This window comes from Akebia trifoliata, chromosome 13 (assembly GCF_017979445.1).
Source record: "Akebia trifoliata isolate Shusen 1 chromosome 13, ASM1797944v1, whole genome shotgun sequence".
Taxonomy (NCBI): domain Eukaryota; kingdom Viridiplantae; phylum Streptophyta; class Magnoliopsida; order Ranunculales; family Lardizabalaceae; genus Akebia; species Akebia trifoliata.
This window is the reverse complement of record NC_141387.1, coordinates 4,333,297-4,348,749: the sequence shown is the minus strand read 5'-3', so window position 1 is coordinate 4,348,749 and position 15,453 is coordinate 4,333,297. Positions and strand designations below refer to the sequence as shown.

Genomic DNA, 15,453 nt, shown 5'->3' with positions numbered 1-15,453 from the left:
ACTCTAACGCTATGTTTGGATTGAGAGAAATGGAAAGAAGAGAAAAGAAATGAGTTTCTCTCTATTTCTCTTGTTTGGACTGTTAAGTGGGGGAGAGAAAAGAAAAAAATTGGAGAGAAAAAAATGTGAATTTTCTTTCTTTCCAAAAGTGGAGAGAAGAAGAGAGAAATAGAGAGAAATCCTTTCAAATTATTTTATAATTTCAATTCTACCCCTAGATCTTTTTTAAGATATTTTATAATTTCAAAGTTATCCCAAGTTCTCTTCTTATCAATCCAAACATGGCGGAGGGAAGTTGAGTTTCTCTTTTCTTTTCTTCTCTTTTTTTATTGAGTTTCTCTTCTCTCCACTTCTCTCAATCCAAACATAGCATGAGGATTAAAAAAACAAAATAGAGAGATTTATTGGGCAGACCTATTTGTTGTACTTTTATTATAAAAACTCCCTTACATTTGTTACTTGAACAAACCTTACTTTATGAATAACATTATCTTGACTAACTTAATAATATTCCAAATATTACTAAGGTATGTTTGTGTCACATGGATTATCAAATTAGAAATCCAACGACACAAACTTGTACATATCAAGGAAAAACTCATTCAAATCAAAATTTCAAAAAAACAATCTTCTAGAGCTTGATCGTAAGTTTTAAAAATTGATGGCTATCTAACTCCAAAATTTAAATATAAAATTCGTAGGTGAAAATAAACTTTTATTTTTAATTCTTAAAATTTTGTCTTTTATAACCTTGTGGCATTAGATTTTGTGTTTGGATGCCACAAATTGATATGGTTAGAATCCCCTCCAAGGTGTGTTTACCATGTCAAACAATAAATTATATGCCTAAATTTGAGTTTTATGACATGGATCCTCACTTCAGGCTCGGTAACAAACTTGATAAAACGAGGTTTCGTGAGTGACAAACTTCATAAAGTAAGGTTCCCTTGGAGTTGTCAGAGCGCCAACGGAGTTTTTATAATAATAATGCAACAGTTGGGTTTGCCCAATAAATCCCTCTACAAAAAAATTATGAGAGATTTACCCAAGAGACCCAATTGTTACATTTTCATTAACAAAACTCTCTTGGAGTTCTAACAACTCCAACGGAACTTAACTTTATGAAGTTTGCTACTCACCAAACCTCACTTTATCAAGTGTGTTACCAACAAACCTGGGAGAGGGGATCCACGTCATAAAATTTAAATTTATGTGATTATTTCATTACTTAACATAACATACCTTGGAGTGGATTCTAACCGCATCAATTTGTGGAATCCAAAAACATAATCGGAAGTCACATGTAATAAAGGACAAAATTCTAAAAACTTTAAATTTTTTGCAAAAGAGAGTGTTAATTTTCACCATTGAACGTAAGTTTTAAATTTGGAAGTTCGGTAACCATCTATTTTCAACACCTACGATCAAACTCAAAAAAATTATATTTTTTTGAATATTTTCGTTAAATCTAAGTTTTTTCATGAAACCTAGAAGACTATTGTTTGATTTCTAGTTTGATAATCCATATGGACCCAATGAACCTTGGTAAGATTTGAAATCTTATTAAATTAGTCATGGTAGCATGATTGATAAAGTAAGGTCTGCTCAAGTAACAAACTTGAGAAAGTAAGAGAGTTTTTATAATAAAATTGGAATAGATTGGTCTACCCCGTAAATCTCTCAATAATTATTCCAATTAGTTTATAATATTTTTAGAGAACTATTATTGCCACACCAACTTTTACTAATGCCACACCAATTCTTATATAAATCATCAAAAAATTGAATACAATTGATGTGGCGTTAGTAAAAATTGATCTAACAATATCAACTCTTTATATATATATATATGATCGATTGTAAAAACTTGATGTGTAAATGCAGAGATTAAAATATGAAATATGGACTTTGGGTAAGTCGAATTCGTTTCACAGGGATAGTTGGGATTCAAATATTCACTCGAATTAAAAACCAAAACAGAGTTAAACAAAACAGATTGGTTTTAAAAACAAAACAAAGTTATAGAAAAAACTAAAATGGAAATCAACTTGAAATTGAAATTAAAACAACAACTAAAGATTGAAGATATAAGAAAGGCAGATTAGAGAGTTCAATGTAGCCTTTGCAAACCATCCATAATGCAGATTAATTCTGAATCTAACTCAATCCATGTAGCAAGTCATTGCTCATGGATCAGAAAGTGGAACTGTTTAATCATTAAAAGTAACCAAAGATTATTCATGAAAATACTGATTTAATTAAGATTGCTTAATCTATATTCCAATTCCTCACAGAGCATAGTCATTCTTGAATTTATCTAAGTAATGGCTATCAAAGCTTGAATCATAAATATAAGCTAAGGGATCTAATCAAAGGAGAATTTACAGAATGTTCAACAAGATAAGCAAAAATAATGAATTTAACACTACATTAAATCGATGTACTTGCTCTGACATTATTGAACTCTCTAAGGAGATTCTAGCCACTCATCGCAAGGATTATAATTGTAGAAAATAATAAAAGAGAAGAGAAGATGATGCTGCACTTTAATCATTCTTTAATAACCCCCAAAACAATTACAAACAAGTACTCCAGATTAGATAACATGTTCTCACTACAATTAAGAGTTCACTCTCAAAAACTAAGAAATCAGAGAAAATTTCAGAAAATTACAAAGAGAAAATGAAAAATTACAGATCAAGAGAGGGACCCATTCTCTGAAATCAACCCCCCAATTTATAGCATTCGTAATCGGGTCATTGGGTTGATTTTCCGGATGATTTGCTTCGAAAGAACCATTCTGTAACAACCACCGAAATGTCTAGAACATCTTGTACAAATCTCGAGGAAATTCCTCGAAATCACCGTGGAGCATCAAGGCTTAACCGTCGCGTGGTGACGTGGCACCCAAATTCCTCGAGATTTTGTTGGATGCTTCTTTTTTGGTCACGTATTGTAACCGTCTTTGTTTTACGATTTGATAACTTCCACGTGTGCTTTATTTATCTACAATTAACAATAATATCTTATTAGCTCCATTAATTTGGATAAATAATTTAATTTTGTAATTATTCATGGGAACTAACATTTAAAATGTGATAGAATCTGGGAAATTATGGTCCCAAAGTCAAATTATTGGGACCTTATCAATATATATATATATGGGTGGGGTTCCGTAGACACATAAAGCTATAACGTTTTTGTCTTATATGGTTAAAAAGGTTCGGAATGGGCTAATGTTTTGTGAGGATGATCTCTGTTGTGAGGGGATCATCCTTGCAAAAAATCATTCCATTCCAAAACTTCTAACCCCATCAAAAGTGATTTACAAAAATTGGAAGGTCTAAAATTTTTCAACTTGTAAACATGGGGTTAGAAGTTTCATAATGGGCTGATTTTTGGCAAGGATGATCTCCTCACCATAGAGATCATCCTCAAAAAAAATCAGCCCATTCCAAACATTCTTGCCCATATAAGACAAAACACATTGTAGCTTTATGAGTAGCTTTATGTGTATACGGATCCTAATCCTATATATATATATACATGTGTGTGTGTGTGTGTTCAGAGGCCCCAAAGAGAGTTAAAACATTTTTCAAAATAGGGGGTTAGAAGTTTTGGAATGAGCTGATTTTTTGTGAGGATGATCTCTAAATCAGTTCATTCCAAAACTTCTAAACCTAGTTTACAAGTTGAGGAAATGTGGACCATCTGATTTTTGTAAACCAGTTTTGATGAAGTTAGAAATTTCAGAATGGGCTGATTTTTTGTGAGGATGACCTCCTCATCATAGAGATCATTCTCACAAAAAATCATTATATTATAAAACCTCTAACCCACACATTGAAAAATGTTTGGCACAATATTTGACTCTTTTTAGAGTAGAGTTCGGAGGCCATAAAGAGAGCTAAACATTGTGCCAAACATTTTTCAATGTATGGGTTAGAGGTTTCAGAATAGAATGATCTTTTGTGAGGATGATCTCTATGATGAGGAGATCATCCTCATAAAGCCCATTCGGAGACTTCTAACCTCATCAAAAGTGATTTATAAAAATCAGACCGTCCACGATTCTTCAACTTGTAAACTAGGTTTAAAAGTTTCGGAATGAGCTAATTTTGGGTGAAGATGATCTCTATGATGACGAGATCATCCTCACAAAAAATCAGCCCGTTTTGAAACTTCTAACCCTATCAAAAGTGATATACAAAAATTGAATGGTCCACGATTCTTCAACTTGTAAATAAGGGTTACAAGTTTAAAAATGAGCTGATTTTTGGTGAGGATGACCTTTTCATCATAGAGATCATCCTCACAAAAATCAGCCCATTCCAAAACTTCTAACCTATGTTTCAAAAAATGTTTGGCTCTGTTTAGGACCTTCGAATGCTCCCCTATATATATATATATGTGGAAGTTGTTCGGGTGCCAACGTTTTGTCCTATATAAGTTAGAAGTTTTAGAATGGGCTGATTATTTGTAAGGATGAACTTTATGATGAGGAGATCATCCTCACAAAAAATTCAGCGAATTTTGAAATTTCTAAACCATCAAAAGTGGTTGACAAAAAATAAACAATCCACGATTCTTCCACTCATAAACATAGGGTTAGAAGTTTCAAAATTGACTGATTTTTTGTGAGGATGATCTCCTCATCATAGAGATCATTCTCACAAAAGATTAGTCCATTTCGAAACTTCAAACCCATGTAGGCCAAAATGTGGTGACAAAATAGTTGGCATCTGAATGAATATATATATATATATAGGGGGGCGATCGCTGGCTAACGGATTAGCGAACGGAAATGATCCGTTGGATCTAACGTTATGGAACGGACAAGATTTAATCTCACACGAACTGTTTAAGTTATAAAGTTAAGGGTTATTTATTGCGCCATCCCTTAATTTATCGTTATTTCGTGCTTCCTCCCTTTCCTCTTTAAACCAGAGATAACAGAACAGAGGGCTCTCTTTCTCTTCGAAGAGAACTCTCTCTTGCTCTCTCTTCTCACTCTCTTCGAACTCGCTGCTCTCACACGATCATTCTCTCACGCTCTCTCTCTCACTCTCTCTCTCACTCTCGCTACCTCTCTCTCTCTCTCACTCTCTCTCTCTCTCACACCCTATTCCTCGCTGAAACCCTCGCACGAACGGCTCACTCGCTGCCTCCCTCTCTCGTTCTCTCTCTAACTCTCACTGCCTCCCTCTCTTACTCTCTCTTTCACTTTCGCTGCCTCTCTCTCTCTCTCTCGCCCTATTCATCGTTGAAACCCTCGCACGAACGGCTTTCGTTCTCATTCTCTCTCGCACGAACACGAACACGAACGGGACCCTATTCCTTCCTGCAACTCCATCTCACGAACACGAACGGCTGCCAATCTCTCGCCCTATTTGACAGAACTGTAAGTTTTTTTTTCAATTTTTTCTTTTTTGGAAATTTCTCAGACACTGTATGGTATTATTCTATGAACATGACTAATTTATTCATTCATTCGTTAAGTCAAAAAAATCCGGATTTATTGTGATTTGATTTTTGATTTTATTTATTGTGATTTTAGTTTCAGATTTTTTGAAGACAATAAATCATGAATTATTTAGGGGTTTTTTTCTGATTTAATTTTTTTGGGTTATTTATTTTCTATCTGATCATCATGTTATGATTTCATTTGTTTAAAGGTTTTTTTTCTGATTTTATTTATTGTGATGCATTTGTTTTAAATCTGGATACTTATTTAAAAAAATTCTGATTTTTGATTTGGGTAGCTAATCAATTATGGAAAAAGAATGCCACTTTTCTATGTACTGGATCAATTATGGAAAAAGAATGCATACCTTTCATAGCTTGTTTTCTGTTTACCTTATTTATGGTGCATCAGGCATGAATTCTATGGCTTTTGCTCTGTGATTTAGGAAACTATCTCAAGTTTTAATTTGTAGAAGACCTCACTCTCAAGTATTAGACAAGACACGATATGATTTTTTGTGTGTGTATTTCTATATGTTTTATGAGCCTATCTTCTCTTTAATGTGAAAAATATCCCACTTCTACTATTTATATAGTTAAACAAATGACAAGTAACTAGTGTTAATGATATGTAAACGACATATTGTATGAGCCTACCTTCTCTTTATTGTGATAAATATCCAACCTCTAGTATTTATATTGTCAAAAGATTTTTCTAGTGCTTAATGATACGTAATTTTAGGTAGTTCTATGAGTGAAAGCTTTTCTGTTGCATCCCATAGTTGTGAATTAGCCACTTAGTTCTTATTTTATCCTCCACTTGTTAGTGCACCGGCTTAATTATGGATAAATTATTGGTCCACAGTTTTAGCTTGATCACTATATCATTGATTTTTCTGTTATTTAATTTTTTCCGTGCTGAATTCTTTCCATATGTTCTTTTGCATTGAACTTCTGTTATTTAATTTTTTATGCTTGATTCCTTGGTGACTCGAGATATTTTGATCCTTCATGTGATGTGCAGTTGGCAGCAGATTGCAAGAACTTGCGCTCTCTCTTTCACTCAAGTGTTTGTGTTTCGATTTTTTGGGGACATCTTTGGATGACAGTTCTGAAGAGTTTGGTTCTGTCCAGGTACAAATTAACATTTAAATGATGCATTCATTTCACTTGGTCGTCTAGTTTTAAGTGTGACAAATTGAGTCATGAAATTTTTTTCTTTATTGAACTATGAAAGCTTCAATCACTCTGGTTATCTCACAGATTTCGTCTTCTTGGGGGTCAGTCCTGGAGGATCCTTCAACCCCGCAGATTTTTTTTTATTACTATGCAATCACCAAGCCCCCTCTTTCAAAGGAGGTTAGATTATAGTAGTCTTAACTCTCAGTCTGTTTTTTGTGATTGTTCTTCTTTCAAACTTCTTTTCTCATCTATCTCAGTCTATTAAATGTCTTAAATCTCAATGTGTTTTATTTCTGGTTTTGATTAGTTTTGGTACTTGTTTAGGAGCTAGTACAGTTAATTGATGTACTATTTTATTTATATTTCTTGCTTAGTAAGTTATATGTGAATTGAATTACACATACTTTACAATAACTAAGTACTCTTTTTTTTTGTGCAGATTTATGGTGGGGTGTTCGTGAACAATATTCTTGGTTTATCTATTCTTCTGTCACTAATTTATGTTCAAGGCTTGCAATGGGATTTCTCAGCCGAAGTGTTGATTGTTCTTAATATTTGTGCTATAATGGGTCTTCTTACTAGCCTCCGCTCCAGATTCCCACTTTGAACATGCTTCATAGCCTACCTTTTATACCCATTATCTTTGGTGTTGATTTATGTTCTCAACTATGTTTTCAGCTGGTCTTAGGAGTTATAGAAGTTGAACATTTGATGGAGGAGGCGATGGCTAAGCGATGGATAATGGGCCAGCCTTCTTTTTCTTTTTTTTCTTGAATATGTAAATTAAGGAGCATTCCCCTTTTGCATTTGTATTTTTATTTTGATTCTCATTTTGATAGAATGTTTCAATCGAGAGAAAAATTAAGTTGGTCTCAACCAAAACAATCCAAACATTTCAAAACAGTCCAAAACATTCAATACTTCGAGGTCAGTACTGTTTTGTGGTAATGTTAGCCAAAATATAAAAAAAAATCAAATCTCTTAGAATTGTGCACAGCTTGTGAAATTATTAGCCACTGACTTTTAGGCTCGTCTTAGTACACATGAGAGAATTTTTTTTTAGAGTCCTGATAATATGACTCGTCAAGTCACATACTTAATTGACTCACTGATATGACAAGTTAGAGAATCGTAAATTTGTATGCCTCGGGATTTTTATTATAGTGGATGGTAATGCTATTCCTCAACAGCTCGTGAAAATAATCTCCAATTACGTAATTTGTAACTAGCCTACCAAAATATAAATAAACAAAACTGAATTGGCATGTGCTGAAGTTTATTTTGTTTGGGAGATTTTCCAAAAGCTCATGACATTTAGTCCATAAATTGATTTGCCTTTACAATGTATTAATTAAAAATACAAATGCAAAAGGGGAATGCTCCTTAATTTACATATTCAAGAAAAAAACGAAAAAGAAAAAGAACGCTGGCCCATTATCCATCGCTTAGCCATCACCTCCTCCATCAAATGTTCACCTTCTGTAACTCCTAAGACCAGTTGAAAACATAGTTGAGAACATAAATCAACACCAAAGATAATGGGTACAAAAGGTAGGCTATGAAGCATGTTCAAAGTGGGAATCTGGAGCGGAGGCTAGTAAGAAGACCCATTATAGCACAAATATTAAGAACAATCAACACTTCGGCTGAGAAATCCCATTGCAAGCCTTGAACATAAATTAGTGACAGAAGAATAGATAAACCAAGAATATTATTCACGAACACCCCACCATAAATCTGCACAAAAAAAAAAAGTACTTAGTTATTGTAAAGTATGTGTAATTCAATTCACATATAACTTACCAAACAAGAAATATAAATAAAATAGTGCATCAATTAACTGTACTAGCTCCTAAGCAAGTACCAAAACTAATCAAAACCAGAAATAAAACACATTGAGATTTAAGACATTTAATAGACTGAGATAGATGAGAAAAGAAGTTTGAAAGAAGAACAATCACAAAAAACAGACTGAGAGTTAAGACTACTATAATCTAACCTCCTTTGAAAGAGGGGGCTTGGTGATTGCATAGTAATAAAAAAAATCTGCGGGGTTGAAGGATCCTCCAGGACTGACCCCCAAGAAGACGAAATCTGTGAGATAACCAGAGTGATTGAAGCTTTCATAGTTCAATAAAGAAAAAAATTTCACGACTCAATTTGTCACACTTAAAACTAGAAGACCAAGTGAAATGAATGTATCATTTACCTGTTAATTTGTACCTGGACAGAACCAAACTCTTCAGAACTGTCATACAAAGATGTCCCCAAAAAATCGAAACACAAACACTTGAGTGAAAGAGAGAGCGCAAGTTCTTGCAATCTGCTGCCAACTGCACATCACATGAAGGATCAAAATATCTTGAGTCACCAAGGAATCAAGCATAAAAAATTAAATAACAGAAGTTCAATGCAAAAGAACATATGGAAAGAATTCAGCACGGAAAAAATTAAATAACAGAAAAATCAATGATATAGTGATCAAGCTAAAACTGTGGACCAATAATTTATCCATAATTAAGCCAGTGCACTAACAAGTGGAGGATAAAATAAGAACTAAGTGGCTAATTCACAACTATGGGATGCAACAGAAAAGCTTTCACTCATAGAACTACCTAAAATTACGTATCATTAAGCACTAGAAAAATCTTTTGACAATATAAATACTAGAGGTTGGATATTTATCACAATAAAGAGAAGGTAGGCTCATACAATATGTCGTTTACATATCATTAACACTAGTTACTTGTCATTTGTTTAACTATATAAACAGTAGAAGTGGGATATTTTTCACATTAAAGAGAAGATAGGCTCATAAAACATATAGAAATACACACACAAAAAATCATATCGTGTCTTGTTTAATACTAGAGAGTGAGGTCTTCTACAAATTAAAACTTGAGATAGTTTCCTAAATCACAGAGCAAAAGCCATAGAATTCATGCCTGATGCACCATAAATAAGGTAAACAGAAAACAAGCTATGAAAGGTATGCATTCTTTTTCCATAATTGATCCAGTACATAGAAAAGTGGCATTCTTTTTCCATAATTGATTAGCTACCCAAATCAAAAATCAGAATTTTTTTAAATAAGTATCCAGATTTAAAACAAATGCATCACAATAAATAAAATCGGAAAAAAAAACCTTTAAACAAATGAAATCATAACATGATGATCAGATAGAAAATAAATAACCCAAAAAATTAAATCGGAAAAAAACCCCTAAATAATTCATGATTTATTGTCTTCAAAAAATCTGAAACTAAAATCACAATAAATAAAATCAAAAATCAAATCACAATAAATCCGGATTTTTTTGACTTAACGAATGAATGAATAAATTAGTCATGTTCATAGAATAATACCATACAGTGTCTGAGAAATTTCCAAAAAAGAAAAAATTGAAAAAAAAACTTACAGTTCTGTCAAATAGGGCGAGAGATTGGCAGCCGTTCGTGTTCGTGAGATGGAGTTGCAGGAAGGAATAGGGTCCCGTTCGTGTTCGTGTTCGTGCGAGAGAGAATGAGAACGAAAGCCGTTCGTGCGAGGGTTTCAACGATGAATAGGGCGAGAGAGAGAGAGAGAGGCAGCGAAAGTGAAAGAGAGAGTAAGAGAGGGAGGCAGCGAGAGTTAGAGAGAGAACGAGAGAGGGAGGCAGCGAGTGAGCCGTTCGTGCGAGGGTTTCAGCGAGGAATAGGGTGAGAGAGAGAGAGAGTGAGTGAGAGAGAGAGAGAGGTAGCGAGAGTGAGAGAGAGAGTGAGAGAGAGAGCGTGAGAGAATGATCGTGTGAGAGCAGCGAGTTCGAAGAGAGTGAGAAGAGAGAGCAAGAGAGAGTTCTCTTCGAAGAGAAAGAGAGCTCTCTGTTCTGTTATCTCTGGTTTAAAGAGGAGAGGGAGGAAGCACGAATAACGATAAATTAAGGGATGGCGCAATAAATAACCCTTAACTTTATAACTTAAACATTTCGTGTGAGATTAAATCTTGTCCGTTCGATAACGTTAGATCCAACGGATCATTTCCGTTTGCCAATCCGTTCGCTAATCCGTTAGCCAGCGATCGCCCCCCATATATATATATATATATATATATATATATATATGGGTCAGGTTCAAAGGCCAACCATTTCAACACACATATAGACAACGTGTTTTGTCTTATATGGGCAAAAATGTTTGGAATGGACTGATTTTTTGTGAGGATGATCTCTGTGATGAGGAGATCATCCTTGCCAAAAATCAGCTCATTATGAAACTTCTAGACCGTCCAATTTTTGTTGAAAAATTATAGACCGTCCAATTTTTGTAAATCAATTTTGATGGGGTTACAAGTTTTGGAATGAGCTGATTTTTTGCCAGGATGATCCCCTCATCACAGAGATCATCCTCACAAAAAATCAGTCCATTCCAAACATTTTTGCCCATATAAGACAAAACACGTTGTCTATATGTGTGTTGAAATGGTTGTCCTTTGAACCTGACCCTATATATATATATATATATATATATGGGAAATGTTCAGCACCCAACCATTTGCCCAACATGTTTTGTCCTACATGGGTTAGAAGTTTTGGAATTGACTGATTTTTGGTGAGGATGTTCTTTACAGTTAGAAGATCATCCTCACCAAAAATCAGCCCATTCCAAAACTTTTAACCCCATGTTTACAAGTTGAAAAATCATGGACAGTCCATTTTTTGTAAACCACTTGTGATGGTGTTAGAAGTTTTGGAATGACCTGATTTTTGGTGAGGATGATCTTCTCACCATAGAAATCATCCTCACCAAAAATTAGCCTATTCCAAAACTTCTAACCCATGTTGGGCAAATTGTTGGGTAAATGGTTAGGTGCCGAACGTTTTTGTCTTATAAAGCTACAACGTTTTTGTCTTATATGGTTAAAAAGATTCGGAATAGGCCAATTTTTTGTGAGGATGATCTCTATGGTGAGGGGATCATCCTTGCAAAAAATCATCTCATTCTAAAACTTCTAACCCCATCAAAAGTGATTTACAAAAATTGAACGGTTTAAAATTTTTCAACTTGTAAACATGGGGCTAGAAATTTCATAAAAGGCTGATTTTTGGCAAGGATGATCTCCTCGCCATAGAGATCATCCTCACAAAAAATCAGCCTATTCCAAACATTTTTGCCCATATAAGACAAAACACATTGTAGCTTTATGAGTACCTTTATGTGTTTACGGATCCTAATCCATATAACACAGATCCTAATCCATATATATATAGGATTAGGATCCGTATACACATAAAGCTACTCATAAAGCTACAACGTGTTTTGTCTTATATGGGCAAAAATGTTTAGAATGGGCTGATTTTTGGTGAGGATGATACCTATGGTGAGAAGATTATCCTCGCCAAAAATCAGCCCATTATGAAACTTCTAGCCCCATGTTTATGAGTTGAAAAATTTTAGACCGTCCAATTTTTGTAAATCACTTTTGATGGGTTAGAAATTTTAGAATGGAATGATTTTTTGTAAGGATGATCCCCTCACAACAGAGATCATCCTCACAAAAATCAGCTCATTCCAAACCTTTTTAACCATATAAGACAAAAACGTTGTAGCTTTATGAGTAGCTTTATGTGTCTACGGAACCCCACCCATATATATATATATATGGGAAATGTTCAACACCCTACACTTTACCCTACGCTTTACCAAATGTGTTTTGTCCTACATGGGTTAGAAGTTTTGGAATGGGCTGATTTTTGGTGAGGATGATCTCTACGATTAGAAGATTATCCTTACCAAAAATCAGCCCATTCCGAAATTTCTAGCCCTATGTTTACAAGTTGAAAAATTGTGGACCGTCCACTTTTTGTAAATCATTTTTGATGGGGTTAAAAGTTTTGGAATGGGCTGATTTTTGGTGAAGATGATCTCCTCACCATAGAGATCATCCTCACCAAAAATCAGCCTATTCCAAAACTTCTAACCCATGTAGGACAAAACACGTTTGGTAAAGCATAGGGTGGCGAACGAGACCCTATATATATATATATATATATATGAGTCCCGTTCAACACTAAACATTTTGGCCAACATTTTAGCCAACCATTTTTGTCCTACATAGGTTAGAAGTTTTGGAATTGGCTGATTTTTAGTGAGGATCATCTCTACGATGAGGAGATCATCCTCACCAAAAATCAGCCCATTCCAAACTTCTAGCCCCATGTTTACAAGTTGAAAAATTGTGGACCGTCCATTTTTTGTAAAACATTTTTGATGGGGTTAGAAGTTTTGGAATGGGCTGATTTTTGGTGATGATGATCTCCTCACCGTAGAGATCATCCTCACCAAAAATCAGCCCATTCCAAAACTTCTCACCTATGGTTTGAAAAATGTTTTGCCAAAATGTTTGGTGTTGAACATTTCCCTATATATATATGGGAAATGTTCAGCACCAAACATTTTGGCAAAACATTTTTCAAAACATGGGTTAGAGGTTTTGGAATGAGCTGATTTTTGGTGAGGATGATCTCTACGACAAGGCGATCATCATCATCAAAAATCAGACCATTCCAAAACTTCTAACTCCATCAAAAACGGTTTACAAAAAATGGACGATCCACGATTTTTCAACTTGTAAACTAGGGCTAGAAGTTTTGGAATGGGCTGATTTTTGGTGAGGATGATCTCCTCACCATAGAGATCATCCTCACCAAAAATCAGCCCATTACAAAACCTCTAACCCATGTTTTGAAAAATGTTTTCCCAAAATGTTTGTTGTTGAACGGGACCCTATATATATATATATATATATATATATATATATATATATAGCTAAACGTGCAAATTGTATTGAACGAGAAATTTACAAAGGCTTAGACCCTTAATTTGCAAGACGAAAATAGGGCATAGTAAGTCTGTAGCCTACATCAAGGGTAGCCTATTGAACTTTGAATACGTATTTGAAGAACAACTCATCGGTGTCAACTTAGCCAGATATAATATTTTTAGAATATATTTGTTAGACGTGTGCCTCTGGATTTCATTGAAGTAATTTAGTATATTTAAAGTACTTCAAATTTCCCATAAACATTGGAGCTATTTTGAGGTACTCCTTGGTTTTAGTAAAAAATTAATTTGTGAATATACTCTTTTAACATTGGCTTTAGTGAACATTTGTATCCTCATTTTCAATTCTTAAGATTTAGTCTCCTTCAAACCTCAAGAAAAGGAACTGATTCTGGGGATGTTGAAGATGACAGATTTTTGAACTAATGCATGTATGTTAAAACAAATTTAAAAATCATCTACACATTTATTTTTCCTTAAATAGATTTATTTTTATAAAAAAAAATACTCATGAAGAGTGATGGTTCATTAATTGAATCAATTTATTTACAAAATTCAATATAACCAAATCGGACCGATTTATAAAATACTGTTTTGGATAACAAAAGTTTAAGACTAAGGGTTTTAACAAGATGTTGAAAGGGTTAAAAACAATGACATACTAGAAATTAAAAAAAAAATGGTGTTTTGAATAACAATTGACGTCACTCGTTTTATAAGGGTGTCATTCTTTGAAAATCAAGGGAGTATCCCTAATTTTTATTCAGACCTAGAGGGTACCTCACAATTATCTTAAATATAAATAACTATTTTTAATAAATTTTTTAAAGATAAATCCAAATTATATACAACTTTTCTCATACTTAATTGGAAGGTTGAATCACCATTGCATCAATTAGCAATTACATACTTTGAAAAATCATATCATGTAATTTATAAATTTGAACTTAGTTGTGTAAATAAAACTCTTTCTTAGTTTCGTTCTTCTATTATCTAATTCTCTCTCTCAATTGTGTTAATATGTTACAAAGAAGTAACTCATCAAAGTCTTCAACTTCATCTCCTCCATTTTTTTCTAACAAAAACTCATAAAAAATGTACACACATCTCTCTCTCAACTCTTAAATGGATCAACTTATTTATGGAAATTTTTTTTCAGAGAGTTTGATTTTTTATTTTTTTACGAGAACCTTTATGCCATGTTTGTTAGATGAAATATATTATACGAACCTAGACTTGAATTCCTTATTCTACCATTTATGAATTAGTTTCCTCACTAATCCATCCAAAATACCAATTTTAAAATTATAATTTTTTTTTATTCTCATTGAGCTTCCTCTAATTTTTAATTTATACATATTTCAATCAAAATTTAATCATAAAATCATTTTCGTTTTTAAAATAGGCATTATTTATGATATGATCCAAAAGATTCCTTTTTTGAAACAAAAAAATACTAGGTTTTCTATTTTGAAAGTATGAGAACATAGAATCGATCCGAACTAATCCAAACCAAGGTTGGTTTGGATTGGTTCGGTTCTATAGGGTAATTGGATTGGTTCGGTTCCAAATTTGTATAACCGATTATAATTGGTTCGATTTCAATTTTACCAAAATCTGAACCATGTGCACCCCTATAACTTATAAGTATGACGTAGAAATTCACAATATACTCACCGTGGTTGTGAATTGGTACTTGTCAACATGGTGGAGTGCCTTTTGGCCTGAGAAGTAGTTCAAATGTTACTCTGTACCTTCAACTGTTCATCAGAAGAAGATTAAAAAAAGGCTCCATTACACTCAAGATTCTCCACAAGAGCTTGGAGATGTAGTGGGATCCGAGGTGTGCCACTACATGAAAATTGGAGAAAAAAATTGTTGGCCTTGGCCCGACAAATTTTAGAAACTCAAATTTGACAGTCACGGACCCACGAAATTTAGAGAACGTTGCGCAAATTTTTTTCCCTCTCTCTCTCATTTGTGTTTTTT

At 33.8% G+C, this 15,453-nt stretch overlaps 2 long non-coding RNA genes across 3 annotated transcripts; one reads left to right on the top strand and one right to left on the bottom strand.

The window, feature by feature from the left end:
• Positions 1-5,129: 5,129 nt before the first annotated feature.
• Positions 5,130-7,291, top strand: LOC147387422 (uncharacterized). Its single transcript, XR_015171091.1, has 4 exons — positions 5,130-5,401; positions 6,488-6,597; positions 6,727-6,822; positions 7,085-7,291. It is a non-coding gene; the product is annotated as an uncharacterized LOC147387422 (long non-coding RNA).
• A 659-nt stretch (positions 7,292-7,950) lies between these two features.
• LOC147387421 (uncharacterized) lies at positions 7,951-10,724 on the bottom strand. 2 transcript variants are annotated; one of them, XR_015171094.1, is made up of 4 exons: positions 10,065-10,724; positions 8,869-8,978; positions 8,645-8,739; positions 7,951-8,382 (listed from the first exon to the last, which is right to left on the bottom strand). It is a non-coding gene; the product is annotated as an uncharacterized LOC147387421 (long non-coding RNA). The 2 variants fall into 2 exon arrangements; XR_015171093.1 differs by having other exon boundaries at positions 8,645-8,978.
• Between the last annotated feature and the right edge of the window lie 4,729 nt (positions 10,725-15,453).